We start from the raw sequence: 9,525 nt of genomic DNA on the forward strand, positions 1-9,525 counted from the left end.
TAGTCATTATAATTTTCTTTATATAAAAACAATGGGCAGTTTTTTGATTCACAAATGTTAATGAGCTTCTTAATTCTAATGAATGTTTAATAACAGCATCAGGCAATCTAAAGCATGTGTGTCTAAAGCATGTTGTTTAATTGGTTGCATGAGGCCATTGACAGATTGTCCTACTGTCCAGCTGTCTGAATGGATGAGGCGCGCTCGTTTGCTCTGGTTAGGCACTCGGTGACTGCGCCGCTCGTAGTTTTTTTCTGAACTAGGCTTTACACAGACTCCCGTTCAAGATTCAAGACTAAGGCGCATTCTAGCGAGCGTCCTTCATCAAGACTGGTTCCGGCAGTATTCGAGGGTCAGGCATACCAGTACAAAGTCCTCCCTTTCGGCCTGTCCTTGTCTTCACGAAGGTCGCAGAGGCTTTCCCTTCAGGGATTTCCATTCAGGGATCAAGTGGTGAACCTGCAAGGGCTACCCCAGGAGGAAGCAGAACAAGCCTTAGCATTGCTGTCCTGTGTGCACTTTACGCATCTATTTGGATGGCATGAAGAGCTTTAGGATCTCTGAGCAGCTCTGTGTCTTTCTCTGTGATTTTGAGGTTCACCTGGATTAACTGCAAAAGTTCACGATGCTATATGTTTTTGTTAGTTAGCTGATGATGGCTTTTGTTGGCAATTCATTTATCGTCTATGTATTCCAGTCAGAACCTGTGGCTCATAGAACTTGGCCAAGGTGCAACCAAGTTTTGCAGATTGATGCCAATATGTTTCCAGTGTAATGGTGTAGGACACAGCTACACAAGAATTGTGTGAATAAAAAAAACACTGTCAAAAAGAATATTAAATCATCAGTGCAGCTGGGAAACTTGCTTGTCCATAGGCTCAGCCAATATCGATACTTGTTGTGACTGACTATTCCAGCATACTGTGAGAAAATGTCCTGTCGCTAATCTAAAGATTAGTGGAGTAATGGCCTCTTGTTTATTTGATACAGGAACCCAGACAGGTGTTCTCTTAGATAGTTATTTCTAAGCGAACACCTGTCTGGGGAGGATTAAGATATGCTGTCCACAGCATGTTGGCTGAAGATTACAGCTGCCAATGGTTTAGACATACCTTACCTATGTTATCTTATTGGAGGTTGAAACCGTGAATATTACCCTATAGTGTGGTTTTGTAGTTCTCAGAGACTCCCACAACTCTTCTTTTGTACCAGCCCTTATTGGCATGAAGATCATTAGCAGATGTAGACAACTGGTTCATGCAGAGTTTGATACTACCCTAAGTGGAGAGTTGCAGTCTGATTGGATGGAGGCATTTCAGCAGATGTAGAGTGCAGCGGTCTAGAGAAGCGAAGGGTAATATGAAGCTTGAAAAGACATGGTACACATTCCTGCTTCATCAGTTACGAAGGTAATGGCCAAGGGAGCAAAGAGTATGTTAAATGATGGTTCAAGGGTCTTCCTGTTAGAACCAGCGAACACATCCTTACCTGCCGGTCTGATTGTTGTTCCCTCTCTTGTGTCTTCAGAGATATAGTTGTTTCTTGTACAGGTTATGAATCTCTCCCCAGAAGACATCTGGGTACAGGCCATAACAAGACATGGCACTCTGTCTTGTGTTGCTAGTGTGAAGTCCAGTGAGACATGTGAGGTGAGATTTCAGTGAATTTCTGCTGATATCAAAACTTAAGGTTTCTTACTAGATGTTGTTTTGTTAGCATTTCACCAAAAGACAAACTCCGCTGGGATCAGTGCCATTTTGTTTTGTCACATGACACTTTACACCAAAACCTTTTAAGAGGGCTCTGAACTGAATTAAACTGTGTGTTTTGACTTTGCTATAAGCTATGCATAATGTAAGTCTGTGGAATTTTCCCACCAAGGTTATTGTCCACAGGACAAAAATCAGATTGCTTAGAAAAGTAATAGCACACTTCAACAAGCTGCATTATTTGATGCATCATTCGTGACCATAACACAAAACCTTGTGGTACTAGTAACACACCAAAGCAGAATAATTCCACTCCGGATCTGGACCGAAGGACAATTCAATCTGGACCAAGATCTAAATCTTTGCGCAAGTATTCTGACACCTGGATAAGTGATTGTGTAGGCATACGTGCATGGAATGGGAATAAAGGGAGCTCAGCGTTAGAGATAAATATTTCTCTCTAAAGCAGGAATATAGTGCATCCTATCCTATTCACTTATTACCACGCTGAATGTGCTTTATTTACGCGTAGCCCCTGAACGTATTTTTTTTAATTTATTTTTATTTTATTTTAGTAGATTCTCACTTAACATAAAATATAAAATGGTCCATTCAGACTTATATTTTTATTAGCCCGTCTATTTAACGCGTTAATCCCATGCGTTTAATTTTATAAAAAATAACGCGCTAAAAACATTAACGTAATTAATCGCAATGCCCCTGGCCGTAATAAAAAAGATTCCTGAGAAATAGAAGCTTGTAGTACCCCCTGTTTACTCCAGAGGGTAGTTTATACAGTGAAAGAACAATTCACATATATTATATATATATATATATATATATATATATATATATATATATATATATATATATATATATATATATAATGCAACCATCCAGTAGACAGCACAACACAAACAAGCGTTACGTTCTTGCGTTCAAAACACTTGATGGAGTGCAAATTCGAACTAAGAGATCTCAAGATGTTCTCAAGAAATTGTGTAAATGGTGCCAAAATGGTGGCAGATGTTGCGCAATGGTCTGCTTCGGCGAATGGAGATTAGAAAGAAAACAGAGCAAAAGTAGCACATAAGTGGTAGCAGTCGATGCTGTAAAACAAATGAGATGCTGCAGCAGCTTCTGTTGAAAACGAGATGATTTAGAGGGAAGAGCTGTTCTGATGAAGGCGAATGCTTTGCAGCAGAGTTGCAATCAGATGATCCGAAACACTTGCATGGGTCTGTTCATGGGCAATGGGTGGGGCCGAATGCTGGAAGAATCGTCACTGCAATGGAGGTAAGCAGCTGTTTATATATGCTAACTTTGGCGATGAGATTTGTCGGATTGATGATTTTCTTTTTTGGAAAACAATAGAAAACATTTTGCAGTTCTTGCTGCTCTTGGACATACATTGAACTCAAAAATGCAAAACAAACAACCACATTTTTTTTTACAACAATACATTGAGAGTATCAAAAGCACTTTTTCATATTTTTTAATGGCGTCTGATCTTTTCTGTTTTTATTTTTTGTTGTTGTATTTTATTTTAGGGCCATTATTAACTGTATAAATGTTACTATACATTAAATATATTAAATATATTTAAGTACATTTAATCATTTAATCACTACATCACTGAGGAGCCAGCATGCAAAGGATATAAAATGAATATACAAATATAACATTAACCTCAACTATCTCCTTGTCAGGTCAGAAATTCAGGACGTGGTGTGTCTCCTAACGTCTCCTTCCTCGTCGAGTTGGTAATGCAGGACAATGGTGTGTGGACATATTTATCCCTTTCTGATGAGGAGGAGATTGGAATCTGGCTCCTTTCCGATCCTAGAGTGTGACTGGCCACTGGTGTCTGAAGTTGCCACAGTGTTGCCCACCCAAGAGTGGAACTTATTTAACATAAAGTAAGGGCTCCACACATAGGTATCAATAGATCTCTGTGGCCCTCCACTACTGCTGCATCCGGGAGTCCTGAAGGAATTCATAGCAGTTTTTGCCAAAACCTTAGGAATGAGTTTGATGAGTTAAAGTCAACCTGTAGTCCAATAAGAAGTCCTCACCTTGGTGGTGGGAGCAGAAGGTCCCTTTCCCTGCCCTGTAAGCAGTCTGGCAGTTGTCTTAGCATCTTGTCTGATGTTGTTGAACATTTGTTTATGTTCATTCACCAAGGATCCAATCACAGTGAGAACATCATCTTCCACACCGGCAGTTATAGAGGAGCCCTGCCATAAACTGGTTCCTGGAATGCCATATTAACTGATTTTCACCACACGGCAGTTAGAGAGGGGCCCTGCCATTATCTGGTCCCTGGAATGCCATCTTAACTTATGTTCACCACACAACAGTTAGAGAGGGGCCCTGCCATAAACTGGTCCCTGGAATGTCATCTTAACTGATATTCACCACAAAAAGTACTTACATAATTATCTTTTCCACATTAAAAGCGATTATGTCTCTTTAGAAGAAATTAATTTAAATGCTAGGGTCCATTTATGATGTTTATGATGACTGTCTGTTCTTTTTGGAGCTTCAAAAGTCTGAATACCATCCACTTGCAATTTAAAGACCTACTGAGATATTTTTCTTCAAATGTAAGAAGGCCATACACACCTGGGTATGAGGGTTAGTAAATGATGAGAGAATTGTAATTTTTTTGGTGGACTAACCCTTTATGCCCATTACTAGACATTGCATGATCAATGTTATTTTATAACAATGTTTTGCGATCATAATGTGTGATTTATTACAAGACAAACTGAAACTGAGTAATAGTCCAAGATATATTGAGTTATATATTACTATCTATCTAATTATATCAATTCCAAACTTAATATGAAGGTTTGAAACAATGTAGCATGCTTAAGGGTTAGAAAAATTTACTATTAGCATTTTGTAAGGTTTTAACATCATAGTTAGGACTGGTGGTGAAGAATCAGTAATTGATAAACCCATATTTGTTGGGAATTAAATGAGAACTGATACAACCATATTTGTTCACATCTAATCTCAATATAGGTGGTGATGGATTCCCTTACGTCAGTCATGGTGGGAAAAGGTTCTTGAAAGTTTAGTAGTAACAAGTTAATGAATAAAACCTTATGGTAAAGTGGTTCCAGTAACTTTTTCAAAAGAACAATAAATTATAATACTAGTAATAAACAACTTTTTCCTAAATTTTTTCAGGCACAATCTGCACTGTTTCCAATCTGCATACTCGTATAGGGTTTCCAATTTATTCTCCCCACTCAGTGATACACCCACTGAGAATCATGTTGTAAGAGCCCTTGTTATTGGCGATTCTATTGTAAGGAACGTGGAAATAGAGACTCCAGCCACTATTGTTAATTGCATTTCGGGGGCCAGAGCATCTGACATCAAATCAAATTTACAAGTGCTGGCTATTAGCATTAGCTAAATGTTGATTTTCTAAAATTGTTATCCATGTCGGCACTAATGATGTCCGGCTTCACCAGTTGGAGATCACTAAAGATAATGTTAAAGAGGTTTGCAATTTTGCCAGACACTGTAATGTGCTCTGGTCCCCTCCCTGCTCGTCATGGTGATGAGGTTTATTACACATTAGTGATTAGTGTCACTGAAAGGCTGGATTTCTGAGTGGTGTCTGAAGAATATATAATTTATAGACAATTTATAGAATTTATAGACAATTGGAAGCATTTTTGGGGTAGACCTGACCTGCTAAATAGACTCCATCCCTCCAGGGAAGGTGCCGCTCTCCTCTCTAGTAATTTGGCTCATAGTCTTAATAATGATAGTATTTAACTAACTGGGGCCCAGGTCAGGAAGCAGACAAACTGGTTAATTTGAACTGCTAGGCCTTGAGACGTCACACAGGTCACATAAACTATAACACATAGAGACTGTATCACCTAGATATCTCATAGAGACTGTTTCTGTTCCCCGAACTACCAAACACTACTACATTTTAGCAACATCTCCTCCTCGACTATCCGGATTATGCCAGGTTAGGGTTAGGGTTAGGGTTATGATCTGTATGATCCATTTAAAATCATTTATAAATTATTTGGTTAAGGTCAAACTTGAACAAAACAAACAAATTAAAAATACACATCATATAAAAATAAGGCTACTAAATATTAGATCTCTTTTTACCCAAAGCACTAATTGTAAATTGATTGGATGCGCTCTGTTTGACTGAAACCTGGCTTAAACTGGATGAATATATTAGTTTAAATGAATCTACTCTCCCAGGTTATTGTTATAAACATGAGCCTCGTCTGAAGGGTCGAGGAGGAGATGTTGATAAAATTTACAGTGAAGTTTTTAGTGTTACTCAGAGGACAGGATATAAATGTAAGTGTTTTGAATTAATAATGCTTAATGTGACACCATCAGATATAAATAAAAAATCTCTGTCGTCTTTTGTCCTTGCTACATTGTATACAATCTATAGATCACCCAGGCCTTATTCTGATTTCCTTGGTGAATTATCTAATCAGATCTTGAAGTTACTTTAAGCTTTAATTGTTGATGACTTCAACATTCACATAGATAATGAAAATGATACATTGGGATTAGCATTTATTGATATTCTCAACTCTCTTGGAGTCAGACAAAATGTAACAGGACCAACTCATCGCCATAATCATACACTAGATTTAATTCTGTCATATGGAGTTGATGTTGATAATATAGAAATTCTGTAGCAGAGCGATGACATCTCGATTCATGATGACGTCTCTTGTATGCTGCAATCAGCTAATGTTACTCAATCTACACCACGCTATCATTCAGGTAGAACTATTCATTCTTTCGACCACTAAAGATAGCTTCACTAATAATCTTCCAGATCTATCTCATACACTCAATAAACTAAAAGCCCAGAAGAACTTGATGAAATAACAAAAAATATATATAAATGCAGTCTTCTCTAGCACTCTTGATATTGTCGCCCCACTTCGATTAAAGAAAATGTAAGAAATAAGCCCTGCACCATGATCACACTCGTGCTCTCAAGAGAGCAGCTCTGAAAATGGAGCGCATGTGGAAAAATACAAAATAAGAAGTATTTTGTGGTGCATGGAATGATAGTGTCTGTAGCTACAGACAGGCACTAAAAGCTGCCAGGTCAGCATATTTTAGTAAACTCATAGAAAATAACCTCTGCAATCCTAGATGTTTATTCAGTACTGTGGCTAAATTGGTTAGGAATAAAGCCTCAACAGAACCAGATATTATGTCGCAGCACAAGAACAATGACCATGAATTTCTTTATAGATAAAATTTAAATAATCAGAAATAAAATTGGAATCATCTGTCATAGCACCTCAGAAAACAGTGTCTAATAATTTTCCTCACGTGCAACTTCAATCCTTCTCTGTCATAGGTCATAAAGAGCTAGAACTGAAGAATATTAGTCACTAAATGATGATGACTAAATGCCTGCCAAACATCACTTCAGTTTATTATAATGGACTTCAGATGATGAATTGATGCGAACTCCAACCATAAGACATGGGATACTTCACATGCCTGAACCTTGGATTTAGGATGGATCACACCGAACCTCACCATTACCGGCGAGGTTGAACTGCATTTCACATCCCTGATCTCTGCCTGCATCACCTCCGGTCTATTGATGGACTACGATCTTGAAATGGAATGCATAGACTAACAATTGCCAACAAAAGTCTTCATTAGCCAATTAACAAGGACAATTGCATCTATGTGAACTTCTGGACTTCAAAGACATTGGTCATTAATCTTACAGTTCAAACAAAATCGATGTTTAAACACTGACCCTTAACACTTTCTTAGTTTAATAATTTTAAACCATGACGTTACCTGAGTAATATTTACATTATATTCATGATGTTAGCCTGGCAGCTTTTAGTGCCCCACAGTGAATCTGGTTTCTTCCAAGGTTATTTTTCTCCATTAATCAACATCTTATGGAGTTTTGTGTTCCTTGCCACAGTCGCCTTCAGCTTGCTCACTGGGGTTATTAATACAATTATTATTTAACAACTTATTTTTAAACACGATTAACAATCGCATTTTATCTAATTACACAATGATGATTCATTGACATTATAGACTTTACAGTTTTTCGTCTGTTATTGCCTGATCTTCTGTAAAGCTGTTATGAAACGCTGTGTTTCAAGCGATCGAAGAGCTTGATCGACGAGCGATCACGAAGAGCTGTTGTGTATAAACAATGACTGATGCGGATTCACTTCACGTCACCTAACTGCCTCATATTACACAAAAAAAATATAATTTGCCACCACCTGCTGGCTACATATGTAATGTCAAAAAATATATAAATACATGTAAGAGACACTTATACAGTAACTCTTAATGCACTGGTCTTACACTTTAGTTTAGAACGGCACAAACACAAGTGGAGTGATACACACAGTGCAGTGTCCAAGTGCTGTAATGATGTGTCAGATCAGTGCTCATGGAACGTCTCTCGTCCAATCAGATTTGAGGACCAGAACTAACTGTTGTGTATACACAAAAAATAAACGTGCCTTTTTCAGGACACTGTATTTTAAAGATAATTTTGTAAAAATCCAAATAACTTTACAGATCTTTATTGTTGAGACAGGAAGGACATCTGATCATCCTCGCTGTAGCAGACCACATGAAACAACACCTGCACAGGATCGGTACATCCGGATATCACACCTGCAGGACAGGTACAGGATGGCAACAACAAGTTACACCAGGAACGCAGAATCCCTCCATCAGTGCTCAGACTGTCCGCAATAGGCTGAGAGGTTACCAGACATTACTGGCAACAACGTAACCTATGGGCAAAAAAACCTTCGCTGGACCAGACAGGACTGCTCTTCACTGACGAGTCTCTCTAGAGCCCAGATCCCATTTGAATTGAGCACGTCTGGGACTTTTTGGATCAGAGGGTGAGGGCTAGGGCCATTCTCCACAGAAATGTCCGGGAGCTTGCAAGTGCCTTGGTGGAAAAGTGGGGTGACATCTCAGAGCAAGAACTGGCAAATCTGGTGCATTCCATGAGGAGGAGATGCGCTGCAGTACTTAATGCACCTGGTGGCCACACCATAAACTCCACTTTTCATTTTGACCCCCCATTTGTTCAGGGACAGATTATTTAATTTATGTTGTCACGTTATTACGTCTGTGAAACGTGTCTTAGTTGTTGAATCTTTTATGTTCATACAAATATTTATACACATTAATTTAGCTGAAAATAAAAGTAGTTGAAAGTGAGAGGATGTTTCTTTTTTGCTGAGTTTATTTAAGCAACATCACACTCGCAATCGTGCGATATGGCCCTGCATCAGCACTGCTGTGATTAAGCAGCAGGCAATCATAGCAGTGCTGATTTATGGACATATCGCATGATTGCGAGCGTGTTATATACCTCAACTCAGTGAACAAGTAAATTATATTTTTTTTAGAAGAAACTGAGTATGGATCTGCCGTTGCTGGTTCAAAACAAATGATGTGACCAAGCCTCTCAAAAACATCACTTTAGAACTACTTGTATCATGGCTTGGCCTGTTTCTAAAATGTTATTGGAGAAACAAGGATGTATGTGTGTGTGTGTGTGTGTGAGAGAGAGAGAGTAATAGATAGAGAGAGATATCTCGTGTACCTGTTGATGATGCTGTAGTATGTTGGTATGCAACAGACTGGCATGTGTTGTCAATATTAGGTCAAAATGACATAAAAGAAACAGCTTTCTCTAGAAACTTGTCAGTCAATCATTGTTTTGAGGAATGGAAGATTCATACAAAGGTATACATTACAGTCGTCAAAGAAAAAAGACAAC

General features: G+C 38.4%; 1 pseudogene; it reads right to left on the minus strand.

The window, feature by feature from the left end:
• Positions 1-9,525, minus strand: part of LOC127635488 (uncharacterized) — a 35,603-nt pseudogene that overhangs the window by 24,102 nt on the left and 1,976 nt on the right.

The sequence above is a fragment of the Xyrauchen texanus genome, chromosome 43 (assembly GCF_025860055.1).
Source record: "Xyrauchen texanus isolate HMW12.3.18 chromosome 43, RBS_HiC_50CHRs, whole genome shotgun sequence".
NCBI classification, from domain to species: Eukaryota; Metazoa; Chordata; class Actinopteri; order Cypriniformes; family Catostomidae; genus Xyrauchen; species Xyrauchen texanus.